Source organism: Scyliorhinus torazame, chromosome 19 (assembly GCF_047496885.1).
Source record: "Scyliorhinus torazame isolate Kashiwa2021f chromosome 19, sScyTor2.1, whole genome shotgun sequence".
Lineage (NCBI taxonomy): Eukaryota > Metazoa > Chordata > Chondrichthyes > Carcharhiniformes > Scyliorhinidae > Scyliorhinus > Scyliorhinus torazame.
The window spans coordinates 88,881,203-88,896,399 of NC_092725.1; the positions used below are offsets into that span (position 1 = coordinate 88,881,203).

The 15,197-nt window shown below is 46.7% G+C and overlaps 1 protein-coding gene across 1 annotated transcript in view; it reads left to right on the plus strand.

The window, feature by feature from the left end:
• Positions 1-15,197, plus strand: part of nav3 (neuron navigator 3) — a 1,340,243-nt gene that overhangs the window by 198,292 nt on the left and 1,126,754 nt on the right. Inside the window, exon 2 of the mRNA XM_072484719.1 lies at positions 9,299-9,617. The gene's annotated coding sequence lies outside the window, so the exon portion shown is untranslated. The remainder of the gene's footprint in view (positions 1-9,298; positions 9,618-15,197) is intronic.

Below are 15,197 nucleotides of genomic sequence, written 5' to 3' on the forward strand. Positions count from 1 at the left end.
TCTATCCAGCGAAGTTGAGAGTGATGCATAACTCCAAGGATGATTACTTTGAGACGGCAGAGGAGGCAGAGGCGTTCGTGAGGGCTGAAGGATTGGGATTGAATTGAGTTTAGACTTTGTTTTCTTATGTTTCTTAGGTTGGGAGAGAATGATTTGGGGACGGTGGGATAATGTGTTGTTTTCTCCCCCCCCTTTGTTTGGGGTTTATCATGTTTGGCTGGTTCAGAAGGGCTGGGTGTTGGGAAGGGGGGTTCTGTTGGTTTTTGTACGAGGTATGTGGGAGGAGGGGGCTCTGGTGGCACTAATTAGCTCGCAAAACTAAATTGGCTGGTGATTGGGAGCGAGGTGGGGGGAAGGGCCTGCATCTGGCCGAGCCTGTGTGGACAGGTTTCGATTGGCCAGGGAGGTGTGCATGCTGGGGGAATGGGGAGTTAGCAGAGAGGGGTGGTTTCGAGAGGAAGTGGCTGGGGGTTTCTGGGAAAGGGGAGGGGTAGCTGGCTGATGGTGACTCGGGGCAGGGCTTAGTTCCACTCTAGGGGCGGGGGGCTGGGGGTGGTGCCAGAGCAGGTGAACAGGGCTTTTGAGGATTTTTATAAACGCTTGGATAGGTCGGAGCCTTTGGGGGATGAGGGAGTTCATGGAAGGGCTGGAGAGTCCTAAAGTAGGAGAGGGCAGGGTTGGAGAGGCCAGTGGGAATTGAGGAGGTTCGGACGGCGAGAGAGAAAATGCAAAAGGAGCCGGATGAGTTCCCGGTGGAATTCTACAAGAGCATTTTGGATAGGCTGACGCCGCTGTTGTCATATTATACACATCAGTATATGATGGTGCAGAGACACACACTGACTGACACACTGCAAGACCAATCAACACACACAACACAGCAGCCAATCACCAGTTAGGGCACGGTCACTATAAAGACAGAGGGCACTAGTTTTCCCGCTCATTCGGGATGCAGCCTCTGAGACAGACAGAGCCCGCAGTCAGTAGCACAAACATCCACCATGTGCCAGCAGTACAGGCTGGTCAGGTTAGGCATACGTCTTCAATCAATCTAACATAGTGTCGACCCACAGTGCAAGTATGTTTAACAGCTCTTAGTTAAATAAAATAGAGCTGTACTATTACAAGTGTTGGTAGCCTGTCTATGTTACTGCTCAGGTAAACGCAGTCTCCACAGATCCAAAGTACCCAACACATGATGGTACCAGTATGTGATGTTAGAGTTTAATAGACTTACCTTCAAGTGATCTTCCTTCGACCAGCAATCAGCCATCTGGTATTATGGACAGTGTCCGCCCTCCCCCGCTGCTCCGCATCACCGGCAACCTCGGTGCGAACTGGAAAATCTTTAAACAACGATTCCAGCTATACCTCAAAGCTACAGACCTGGAAGCTGCTTCAGACGCCAGGAAGATTGCTCTCTTCCTTTCCACGGCCGGGGACCACGCCATCCATATCTTCAACTCTCTCACTTTCGCTGAAGGTGAAGACAAGTCCAAGTTCAAGACAGTCCTGCTCAAATTCAACAGTCACTGTGACATCGAGGTAAATTTTTGAGCGCTATGTCTTTCAACAGCGTCTGCAGGGTAAGGATGAACCTTTTCAATCTTTCCTCACCCACCTTCGCATCCTCGCGCAGTCCTGCAATTACGGCTCCACCTCCGGCTCGATGATCCGTGACCAGATCGTTTTCGGTGTAGAAAGTTATGAATGAATGTCTTTTTTTAAGCTTTTTTAAAACACATACTACTGTCACTTTGAGGTTCATTGGTTTTATACAGTAAATGACCCATGGAAGTGCCATAGCTTGGCATGGAGGGTATGAGGGGCCAGGTGTGGTGGACATTGGTTGGCATGGAGGGTATGCGTATGACCTTTTGAATTTACCTTTCAGAAAGTTCCGTCCTGCAGATTATGGTTCATGACAGCTCTGAGGTACTGGCTTTTTGTAAAGCTGGTCCGATTCCATGAAGATTGTGGAGCACGGCGACATGCATATGCTGTGGGGCAAGGTCGGACCGGGAGAGCAGAGTGTGATCTCAACACAGGCAGCAGCAGGAATTCAGCAGGAATTCCGGAATCAGGTCCTGGCTTCCATTTCGCACCTCCACGGAACTTCCCTGACTCCAATGAAATCCAAGCCTAAAGCTCTTTACCTCTCTCACTTCCTGACACTCCTAAGAAGACATTATTTATATGTCTAAGTGTGAATTGTGTTTGCTAACTCTCCAGTGAAGTGTCCCGGGATGTTTTGCTATATTGATGTGGTGATATAAATGGTTGCTGTGATTTGGAAGGCACTGCCTGAGAGGGCGGTGGAAGCAGATTCAATAATAACTATCAAAAAGGAGTTGGATAAATACTTGAGTGGGTGGGGGACATTTGGCAGGACTATGGTTAACCAGTGGGAGAGTGAGATAAACTCAATAGCAATTTCAAAAAGCCGGTGTAGACATGCCAAATGGCCTTCACCTATGCTCTTATCATTCTGATTCTATCAGCCTGAGGCAGTCACTACATGCGAGGTGCATCAAAACCTACTGCACTCATCCTCGGGTTACATTGTATTTGGCTTTATTGTCATGGATAATTTGGATCATGTGCCACAAGTGGATATGATTAAGTGACATGATTGTGGCCTTGGCTTTGAGGCGAGAGTTTTATAAACTGAGCATGCTCATAGAGGAGAATATACTTCGCTGAATGAAACATTTCATGCTTTTGATGTAGATCCATCAATTTCTTAGCTGCATCACAACTGGAATGAAACCAAACAAGAGCTTTGATATTCTGTCTCCTTCCGGAGACGGGAAGCTGTGATTTGGCAGAGTTGATTGGAGACACGAGGCCCCCTTCAGTCGGACCCAATCCTCACCCCCCCCACCCGTTTTTGCAACAGGACCCTACCAATCCTCGGCGTTCTGCCTGCCCAAACAAACTCCGATATCAACTTGTCCACCCTTGTAGAAAAAGGCCTTTGGGTGAAAGAAAGGGAGCAACTGGAAGTTAAACAGAAATCTTGGCAGTACATTCATTTTTACCACCTGCACCCTCCCTGCCAGAGTCAAGTGCAGGGCATCCCACCTTTTAAAGTCCCTTCCAACCTCCACTACCAAGCCGTCAGGTTCCGTTTGTGCATAGTGGCCCAGTCGTGGGCCTCCTGAATTCCCAAATACCGGAATCTGATCACTGCCATCTTAAATGGCAAGTTCGCCCTCCGTGTCGAAGCATTTATTGGAAAGGCCTCACTTTTCCCAACGTTCAATTTATACCCTGAGAGGGCCCCAAATTTCCCCAACAGATCTGCAATCCTCCCCATACTCTCCAGAGAGTTTGTCTCAAACAACAATAAATCATCGACATACAGTGACACCCTGTGTTCTCTATCACCCCTCATAATCCCCTGCCACCCAGTGGAGACACGCAAAGCTATCGTCAGGGACTCAATCCCCAACGATTTGAAATATTTGACCGCAGTTTACAATTCAGTCATACTTAAATGTTGAAAAAGATGGATTTTTGGAGAGCATTGATGCTTATGGAAGTGGGGGGGGGGGGGGGGGGGGCGCAGAATGTGATTCAGAACAGGAATCTGGATCATTTGGGATTATTTGCAACTTTCCTCTTCTGTAGGAGACACCATTTGAATTGTTTTAATTCGACACTTAGAGCAGGAACCTTGAAGAAAGCGGTTCAACTATTGAACCACAAATATTTCAATATTTCATCATTGATCGCACTGGCCTATTCAACCATAAATGAGCAGTAACCTTCACGCTCAAATACTGCAATATATTTCCAGTAAGGTCAGGTGACAACTGTATAAAAAATGAACACATACTTTTAATACCACTAACTGAATCATGCAAGGAGCAATATGGATTTTTTCATTGTGTATTAGTAACTTGTGCTAGATTATTGTGATAGCTTTTTCTTATATTTAACAAGGAGATTATCAATTGAGTAATGTTTCCCCATTGGAAAGTCCAACTAACAAATTATAAGCAAGAGCCAAATCCTAGCTCTAACCGTGCGAGCACTCTGGAGGATGTGGGTTTCAATCGCATTGTGGCATACTGGGAAATTACATTTATTAAATCTGCTAATTTATGGATTGGTGAGAGAAGTAATGATCGATAAAATCTGCTGCATTCTTTTAAAGACCTAATTAGCGCTTAAATATTATTAAGTGATGGAAACCTGAGCCGGTCTGAGTGACCTGTGACTTCAGTCCCACATCACCTGGTCGACCTGTAGTGCATGTTATGGGCCAGGGTTTAGAAAACACCAAAGTATATCATGGAGTTCACCTGACACACAACTATTTATAGATTTTGGTTATGGGGAGCACAAGTGTCTACTTTTCAGGTGTTATTCAACAGAGGCCTGAAGCACTTTTAATCAAAAACAAAGTTTATTCTACAAATTCAGTTAGCATTTCTATAAACACACACAGTAAGCATTTTATCAACTACAAACATAAATTCCCCACACAGCTACAGTACTCTATATATATAAAACCCTTAATAACTTCCCTTTCAACTGTTTCAATTTGATAACAACATCCAATAAAATCAGAAAAACCCTTTTTACCCAAAACAGTAGGATTGAATTCTTTACAGAAAACAGTTATCACTTTTAAATTATTAAGTGATCTGGACACCTTTTAACATGCAGAGAGAGAGAGACCAAAGAAACCTTCTTTGGCTGAATCCAGCTTCCAACAGTGTAAACCGAAAGTAAAACCCAGTGCCACAGCCCAGCTTCACCCACACAATGACATCACTGCAGCCATTTGAGAAGACAAAACATTTCTTAAAGGGACACTCCCATGACATACAATAAATGTGGCCAAGCCAGAGTCCATGGGTGGAATCTTACTCGCATTTGGTAGAGTGCGATAGTGCACGGAAAATATGGCTTTGAAGCTAATGGCTTCAACGGCAGCCTTCTCTGCCGTAACTTTGGGAATATTGAAAAAAAATGGCAAGGGCCGGGTCCCACGGCATCATGCTGGCGAGGTGGACTCAACCAGAAACTTTATTTTTTAAAGATCAGGGCATAGGAAGCTAAAGAAATTTGGCATGTCTGCATCGACTCTCACAAACTTTTACAGATGTGCGATAGAGAGCATCCTATCCGGCTGCATCACAACCTGGTATGGCAAATGCTCGGTCCAAGATTGCAAAAAACTGCAGAGTGTGGTGAACTCAGCCCAACGCATCACACAAGCTTGCCACCCCCACATTGATTCTGTGTACACCTCCTGCAGCCTCAGGAAGGCAGACAGCATTGTCAAAGACCCCTCCCACCCAGGATTTGCCTTCTTTCAGACCCTTGCATCAGGCAAAAGGTATAGAAGTCTGAAGACCCGCACATCCAGACATCGGAACAGCTTCTTCCCCACAGCTACAAGACTCCTCAACGACTCCCCCTCGGACTGATCTGTTCCCTGTAAGAACAATATTCACGACACCCTATGCTGCTCTTGCTCGTGTATTTGCTTTGTTTGGCCCCTTGTTCCTCACTGTAACCAATCACTGTTTGTCGATGTACCATTTGTCAATGTTCTCTGTTGATTATTCTTTTTGTCTCCTGTGTACATTCCCTCGGCCGCAGATAAATACTTTTCACAGTACTTCGGTACATGAGACAGTAAATCAAATCAATCAATCAATCAATTTGGAAAAATTAATGTGTATTGCGATTCTAAGGGTGGGATTCTCCGGTCGCCAGGCGGAGGTCAATAAAGTTCTCCATTGTACATGGCTTGCCTGTGGCATTCTTGTGGTGGGTGGGGGAATCCAGCCCTAAGTGTGGGCTAAACCGGTGAGAAACTCCCAAGGGCCGAAAAAAGTGACTAAGCGTCATTGAATAGCGGTGGGAAACTCGCCGGCAGAGGCAGCGGGAAACTTTCTGAAAAACCCGGCACAAATGAACTTGGACATTTTTTGGAAGCATCGTGCCTGTTGTTTCCTTTGGTTGCAGAGTGTAGAATACGGTCACAATATCCATAAGGGGATGGTCATTTAGGGCTGAGATGAGGAGAAATTGTTTCACGGAGAATGTTTTGACTTTTTGGAATTCTCTACCCCCAGGAAGACGTGGGTGATCAGGTATTGAGTATACTGAAGTCAGGAGTGGATAGGAGTTTGGACATTAAGGGAATGAAGGGATGCGAAGATACTGGAATCAAGGTTGAAGATCAGTCATGAATTTATCGAATGGCTGAGCAGCCTCAAGGGGCCGAATGGCTTCCTCCTGCCCCTGTTTCTTCTGCTTTATGTTCCAGTGAAAGGTCAGCGAGCAGCAGTCTGACCAGTGTGATATTGGGTAACTTTACATCAGCGACTGGGCAACAAAGATTAAACTCAACCGGGAGCCGAAACCTGCAGCTCAAATATATTCTCCAGTTTGTCCTTTAAAATGGTTAGAAATCAGCAAAAGCACAGAATTGCTTGCCTCACTATTTTCTGCTCAATCATGCCATTCACCATTCATCATCATTAGACTGATGACGCCATCCTTAAACATTTGCAATTAATTCTATTTTCCCTCTTGAAACCTGAACTGTTAAAAACTTGATTCTGATGGATGTTGCAATTGCGAAGACTAAAAATGGAACCAGCTGCACAGGTTCAGCTGAGAAAAAGAGCAGCTCTTTGCTGGGATAAAGATTGTTTTAGTGGGTGCATATGTTTGTGTTACTCTGCTCGATCATGTTGATCAGAATTGGGGGAATCACCATGGATACTGATTGTGGCAGCTATCCAGGGAGTTAAGTAAGATCAGTAAATCAGAGTCCTGAGTTTTCGATTTGGTTACGGTGCTGTGTGAACCAGTTTAACTTGACTGTGGGAGTCTTTTTCTCAGTTCATGGCCCCCATCCAATGGCGTTTCTGCCAGGAATGATGCCAAGCATGTATTGATTCCACCCAGATATGAATTCAGGCCATGTGTCTGTGCCAGCTCCTGGAAAGAGCTATCAAATTAGACCCATCTCTTTCCCCACATACGTGCAAATTGTCCATTTCAAATATATTAATCTTACTCCCCTTTGAAAGTTGCTGTTGATTTTACTTCCACTGCAGCACGTTCCAAATCACAGCTTCTTGTATTTTATTTAAAAGAAGTCTCATCTCCTGCTGCTTATATTACCAAACATCTCCAATTTGTGTCCCCCTGGTTAGAGACCCGCCTGCTACTGGACACAGTTTCACATTATTTATTTTCTCAAAATTCCCTCATGAATTTTGAACAACACAATTAAATCTCACCTTAATCAGCTACGCTCAAAGAAGAACAATTCCAGAGTTTATATCACTGAAGTCCCACATCCCTGCTACCATCCTATTAAATCTAAACATGGCAAAGCATGTGACAATTGAAGCTTGACTTCTATAGCCTTAGATGGGAAGCCTATCCTTGCCCCAATTGAGCCCCTGAAGTGGCCAATTAAAGGCTACTTAAGGGCCGTTTGCCGACAAGCAAGAAAGTGGAGCAGGCTCGAGGATCCGAATGGCCTACTCCTGCTCCTATTTCTTATGTTCTTATATTTACCATAATCTGCTTCCCACTATTCCAGTGCAATGCTGGAGGAGTGCTGCGCTGTCAGAGGGTCAGTACTGAGGGAGTGCTGCGCTGTCAGAGGGTCAGTACTGAGGGAAATGCTCTGAGGGCCTGAGCCTGGCAGATGGTGAAATTTGAATTCAATAAAAAATACCTGGAATTAAAAAGCTAAAGATGACCATGAAACCATTGTCAATCATCATAAAAATGTATCTGTTTCACTAATGTCCTTTGAGGAAGAAAATCTGCTATCTTTACCTGGTCTGGCTTATATGTGACTCTAGACCCACAGCAATGTGATTCACTCTTAAATGCCCTCTGAGATAGCCTAGCAAACCACTCAGTTCGAGGGTAACTAGGGATGGGCAATAAAGGCTGGCCCAGCCAGCGATGTCCACATCCTCTGAATAAAAAAAATCCTCTGAATGGGTAGACGGTCCTTTGCTTCAAAGGATGGCACTTCTGTCAGTGCAATGTTTCCTCAGTGCTGACACTCCGACAGTGCAGTACTCCCACAGTACTGACCCTCCAATGCTGCAGCACTCCCTCGGAACTGACCCTCTTGACAGTGCAGTGCTCCCTCAGTACTGACCCTCTGATAGTGCAGCACTCCCTCAGTACTGATCCTCTGATAGTGTAACACTCCCTCAGTACTGACCCTCTGACAGTGCAGCACTCCCTCAGTACTGACTCTCTGACAGTTCAGCACTCCCTCAGTACTGATCCTCTGATAGTGTAACACTCCCTCAGTACTGACCCTCTGACAGCGCAGCACTCCCTCAGTACTGACTCTCTGACAGTTCAGCACTCCCTCAGTACTGACGCTCTGACAGCGCAGCACTCCCTCAGTACTGACCCTCTGACAGCGCAGCACTCCCTCAGTACTGACCCTCTGACAGCGCAGCACTCCCTCAGTACTGACTCTCTGACAGTGCAGCACTCCCTCAATACTGACACTCTAATAGTGCAGCACTCCCTCAGTACTGACCCTCTGACTGTGCAGTACTCCCTCAGTACTGACCCTCTGACAGCGCAGCACTCCCTCAGTACTGACTCTCTGACAGTGCAGCACTCCCTCAGTACTGACCCTCTGACAGCGCAGCACTCCTCCAGCATTGCATTGGAATTGTGGGAAGCAGATTATGGTAAATATAAGAACATAAGAAATAGGAGCAGGAGTAGGCCATTCGGATCCTCGAGCCTGCTCCACTTTCTTGCTTGTCTTTATAACCTGGTAGACCAACAATCTGTCTAATTCAACCTTGAATATATTCAATGATCCTGCCTCCACTGCCCTCTGTGAAAGAGAATTCCAAACACTAATGTTCTTCTGAGAGAAGTTCCTGCTCACCTCCGTCTTAAATGGAAAATCTCTTTTTTTATAAACTGTGCACACTAGTTCATGGCGCACGATGTAATTCCTGTCACTTATACCCTCACAAGGTACAAGAGCTCTCTGTGTATTCCTGGTGTCTGGTTTTGTTCTGGGTTGTTCTGAGTTGACTTCATGGCAATGCATTCCAGATCATCATGAACTGCCCATCTCCTCATCTCTGCCCCCTCCCCTCCCCCCTGTTCTTTCGCCCATTGTCTCAATATTTATTTTAGACGTTGCAAATTTTTCTCCTTTATAACTGATTCAGTGGTTGGGAATTTCAGAATAATGAAAGATCCTGAATGAAATTCGATGTACCCTTTTTAAAAAAAACACATTTATTATTATCTGCAGGTACGTGCGGCATAGATCCTTGCATAATTTTGAAGAGAAAGGAATAAAATATGGAGCTACATCGGTGTGCGGCTATTAAATTTGACTTCTGTTTGCATTGCGTGTGACACATGCACCTTTATGAAGAGCTTAGAAGAAAGCTGCAGCAACATTAACATCTCATAAACCTGATGGAGATGTGACCTGAAAAGACTCAAGCAAGTGAACTAAAAAGTTGGCCAGGATTAGATCAGAATCAGCCTGTACCAGTCAGTCGCAGTGAGAACATCTTCAGCAGCTTCGGCAGGTAGAGCACAGCGAGGGGTGATGGTCAGAGAAGGTAAGTGCTGGTAAATATGACACCATTTGTAATTTGGGATTGGGTGACATTCCTGAGATGTTACATTCTCCTGGAATTATCAACCTGTATCCAAATGCTCAGACACAGGAAATCTTTAAATTGCAAAACAACTTGAGAGCAGTGACACATTAAAAAAAAATTGTTGCACACGAGAGAATATAAGCCAAATCTCATCTTTGTGGAATGTGGAGTTAGAGGTGGGGCCTGAGATGTAATTCAATCATCACTTTAAAATGGTTGTCATATCCTTATGTTGTGGATAGATTTATATCACAATCAATATGAGATCCATGTTCTCATGTTCGTGTCTTCACTAAGACAGCCTATTTCCAACGTCAAAATACCACCTGAATTGACCTATGTCTCAACTCATTTGCTACTGAAACCCTCATTCTTGTCATTACTTCATTAACTCTAAACTTGACTATTCCAACACACTCCTGACTGCTCTCGCCACATTCTACCCTCTGTATACTTGAGGCTATCCAAAATCTATTGCCCACATCTTAACACACCAAATGAGTAATCTCAAGATGGCACCGGATGTGTGGCGACTCTCTGCGAGCTCTCTCCCACAGATCCTCTTGCTACATCTCTTACAAATATACTTACCTTTTAAAACTTAATTCTATGAGACTCATCAATTCCATACTCCCATACTCCCACTTTAGTTCTTGTTGTCAACTCTTTTTAAATGAGAAATTCCAGTGACCATATTTTGGGTGGTGGAAAGTCGTTACTCTGTACCATCTTGCCCTTGTGACTCCCTCAAAGCTCTCAAATGATCGAATGGACCTTGGGCTGGCTCCTTGATACCGCAAACTGAGACCAGCATAACAATATAACCAGGACACCAACTACAACATAGCTTTTGTTGTGTTATCCGAAAGATGTGCAAATAATATATTTTCTTCTGAATTCTTGTGGAAAATGTTGGATTAATGAGAAATACCAACCTCTGGTGGCCACACTCGGTTGGTGCACTTTCTTAAAACTGTGTTCATTCTGGGCATATATCACAGTTCCTTCAATATTCTGGAATCTTCTCCCTAAGAACATCAGTGCATGGATTGCAAACATCTGAAAACAGCAGATTGTAAATGTTTCTGTAGGTATGTAAATAAGAGATTAGTGAAAGTAAACATGGGCCCATTAGAGCCTGAGACAGATGAAATTAGAATGTGGAATAGGGAAATGGCAGAGTCATTAAACAAATACTTGTTATCTGTCTCCGCAGAACACACACACACACACACACACATATTCTGGAAACAATGGGAGGCAAATGTCCAGCGAAAACAAGGAACTTAAATAAATCAGTATTATAAAATAAATTGCAAATGAATGAGACCAAGTGATAACAAATCCCCTGGAACATGTTCTGTAACCAAGGGTTTCAAATGAAGCAGCTGCAGGGGTAGAGTTAGCCTCAATTCGATTTTCCAGAAACCCTTAGATACTGGAACATTTCTCTAAGATTGGAAGATAGAAAACATAACCCCACTACTTTAGAAAGGAGGAAGAGATACAACAGGGAACTGTTTGCTATTAGGTGTATGGTAACGGGGCACATAGAAAATCATAGTTGGATTGTAGAGTCGACATGGATTTATGAAAGGGGAAACCATGTGTCACATATCTCTTTTTGAGGATGTAACCAGTAAATGGATATGGGAGTCCAGTGTTTGTGGATTTTCAAAAGTATTCAACAAGGTTATGACACAAAGTTAGGACTCAAGGGATGGGGGTAATATATTAACAACATGGATTGGTTAATGGTCAGATAAAACACAGAGTAGGAGTAATTGAGAAATATAAACAGGTTGGATGAATGGATAAGCACATGGAATACAATGGGGTGAAATGAAGAGCAAAACACTTTAGTAATAAAAATTTAAAAATCTGAATATCTTTTGGATGGTGTGAACCTGGAAGATGTTTGCAATTAGAGGGATTTGGGCGTTCTTGCATGTCAATCACAGTAAGATTGAAAAAATCAAATAAGATGTGAGCTTTTATTACAAAGGAACTGCAGAGGGAAGAATCATCCTACAATTGTACAGGGCACAGGTGAGGCCACACCAGCAGCATTGTGTGCAGTTTTGATCTCCATCCTAAGGAAGGACATACTTGCTCTCAAGGGAATGCAGCAAAGGTTCACTAGAGTAGGAGGGGATTGTTCTGTGTGGAAAAACTGAGCATACTAGGCTTGTAATGCCTGGAGTTTAGAAGAATGAGCACTCATCTAACTGAAGCACGTAAAATTCTTAAGGAGATTGGCAGGGTAGAGGCTGAGATTCTTTTTCCCCTGAATTGGGTCAAAGTCTCTGATGCACAATCAATTGCACAAAGACTAAAGTTGGGTGCAAATGTGGCTTTATTACAGTCAGATGCGTGGCCTCCTGCTGCAGCTGGCGAAATGGCAGGGCACTGGATGTCATACATATTTATACAGTTCTCCGTGGGCGGAGCCAGCCGGCAGGAGCTACCGGCGAACCTGTAGTGCAGGTCCTACCTTACATCTCCTATTACAGTGGTTCACCAAATTCACCCCCTGTTAAAAATGAGTCCGGCAGGGATGACGTGAAACTATATACAATTAGTGCAATTATGTACAGTGGTAGGGAAAGAAAAGTCCATGTTGACGGTCCGGAGTCCGTCAAAGGTTCAGCCGATCTGGTGCTTTGGTGCTTCGTTGGGAGCGGCCTAACGATGACGGCGAGGTCGGTGCTGGCGGTGGTGGAGGTGGCACCGATGGCGGTAGTGGCGGTGCTGATGCTGGCCAGTCATCGAAGAACACCAGGAGTGTGCCAAAGTCCTCTTCGTCCTCTTGTGCGGAAAAAGGGAGGGGGGGTGGTCTGGTGGGGTCAATATTGGCGGCGCGGTGGGAGGTGGGGGGGCGCATTGGTGAAAGGTGTGTTGGGGTGGAACCTGACCAGGTCCCTGAGTGAGACAGTATCTTGGCGGCCGTTGGGGAATTCAACGTAGGCATATTGAGGGTTGGCGTGAAGCAGGTTAACCCTGTCCATCAAGGGGTCCACCTTGTGGAGTCGGACGTGCCTACGGAGAAGGACACGTCCTGGAGCAGCGAGCCAAGTCGGGAGCGACACCCCGGATGTGGACTTCCTGGGGAAGGTAAAAACACGTTCATGGAGTGTGTTATTAGTGGCAGTGCACAATAGTGACCGGATGGAGTGCAGAGCATCTGGGAGGACCTCCTGCCAGCGAGAGGCTGGGAGGTTCCTGGACCATAGGGCCAGCTGGACGGCCCTCCAAACCGTCCCGTTCTCCCGTTCTACTTGCCCGTTTCCCCGGGGGTTGTAGCTGGTCGTCCTGCTGGAGGCTATACGCCTTCTGAGCAGAAACTGATGCAGCTCATCGGCTCATGAATGAGGATCCCGTGTCACTGTGGATGTAGGCGGGGGAACCGAACAGAGCGAAGATGGTGCTGAGGGCCTTGATGACGGTGGCAGACGTCATATCAGGGCATGGGATGGCGAAGGGGAATCTGGAGTACACTGAGAATGTACGTGTTACGGTCGGTGGAGGGGAGGGGCCCTTTGAAATCCACGCTGAGGCGTTCAAAGGGGCGGGAAGCCTTCACCAGGCGCGCACAGTCCGGCCGGTAGAAGTGCGACTTGCACTCCGCACAGACCTGGCAGTCCCTGGTGACTGTCCTTACTTCCTCGACGGAGTAGGGCAGATTGCGAGCTTTGACCAGATGGTACAATCGAGTGACCCCCGGGTGACAAAGGCTGTCGTATAGGGCCCGGAGTTGGTCCACTTGTGCGCTGGCACATGTATCTCGGGAGAGGGCGTCTGGGGCTCGTTGAGTTTACTGAGGCGATACAAGATCTCGTAATTATAGGTGGAGAGCTCGATTCTACACTGCAAGATTTTATCATTTTTGATCTTGCCCCGCTGTATGTTATTGAACAGAAGGCGACCGACCGTTGGTCCGTAAAGAGAGTGAATCTCTTACCGGCCAGGTAATGCCTCCAATGCCGCACAGCTTCAACGATAGCTTGGGCCTCCTTCTCGACGGATGAGTGTTGAATTTCAGAGGCATGAAGGGTGCGAGAAAAGAATGCCACGGTCTGCCTCCCTGGTTTAGAGTGGCAGCAAGGGCGACGTCTGAAGCGTCGCTTTCTACTTGGAAAGGCAGTGACTCGTCCACTGAGCGCATCCCGGCCTTGGCGATGTCTGCTCTGATGCGGGCGAAAGCATGTTGTGCCTCGGCTGCGAGGGGGATTTGGGTGGACTGAATGAGTGGGCGGGCCTTGTCCGCATAGTTTGGGACCCACTGAGCGTAGTAGGAAAAGAACCCCAGGTAGCGTTGAGGGCCTTGGGGGAGGGGAAGTTCCATGAGGGGGCGCATGCGCTCGGGGTCGGTACATAGCCAAGAATGGCTAACCGGCTGAACAAACACTTCTCTTTGTTGTAGGTCAGGTTGAGAAGAGTGGCAGTGCGGAGGCATTTATCGAGGTTGGCATCGTGGTCCTGCTGGTCATGGCCGCAGATGGTGACATTATCTAAGTACGGAAAGCTGGCCCGCAAACCAGACTGGTCGACTATTCGGTCCATCTCTCTTTGGAAGACCGTTTTTGTGACACCATTTGTGACACCGAAAGGGACTCTAAGGAAGTGGTAGAGGTGACCGTCCGCCTCGAAGGCAGTGTATGGCCGGTCCGACTTCTGAATGGGGAGCTGGTGGTAGGCGGATTTCAGGTCAATTGTTGAGAAGACCCGGTACTGCGCAATCTGATTGACCATATCAGATATGCGTGGGAGGGGGTACGTGTTGAGCTGCGTGTACCGATTGATGGTCTGGCTGTAGTCCACGACCATCCTTTGTTTCTCCCCAGTTTTAACCAGTACCACTTGGGCTCTCCAGGGGCTGTTGCTGGCCTCGATAATACCCTCCTTAAGCAGCCGCTGGACATCGGACCTGATGGCCTGGATGCTGTACCGTCTGCTCCTAGTGGCAACGGGCTTGCAATCCACAGTTAGATTGGCAAAAAGGGAGGGGGGATCGACCTTGAGGGTCGCGAGGCCGCAAACGGTAAGGGGGGGTAAGGGCCCGCCGAATTTGAGGGTGAGGCTCTGGAGGTTGCACTGGAAGACCAGGCCCAACAAGAGTGCAGTGCAGAGATTAGGAAGAACATAGAGATGGAAGTTACTAAATTCTACGCCTTGGACCGTGAGGGTGACTGTACAAAAGCCTCGGATCGGGACGGAGTGGGATCCGGAGGCTAGGGAGATCCTTTGATTGGCAGGGTGGACCGCGAGGGAGCAGCGCCTTACTGTATCTGGGTGAACGAAGCTTCCGGTGCTCCCGGAGTCCAGCAGGCACAAGGTCGCGTGGCCGTTGATTTTAACCGTCGTCGACGCGGTGGCCAGGCTGTGCTGGCGAGATTGGTCCTGCATCATCGAAGTGAGTTGCGGGTAGCCATCGGATGCTTCGGGTGGCGAGCGTGTGCGATTCCGTTATTGGGATGTCCGGAGACACTGTGGGGGACAAGATGGCGGCGCCCATGGTGCGCACATTGCGGGGTCGGG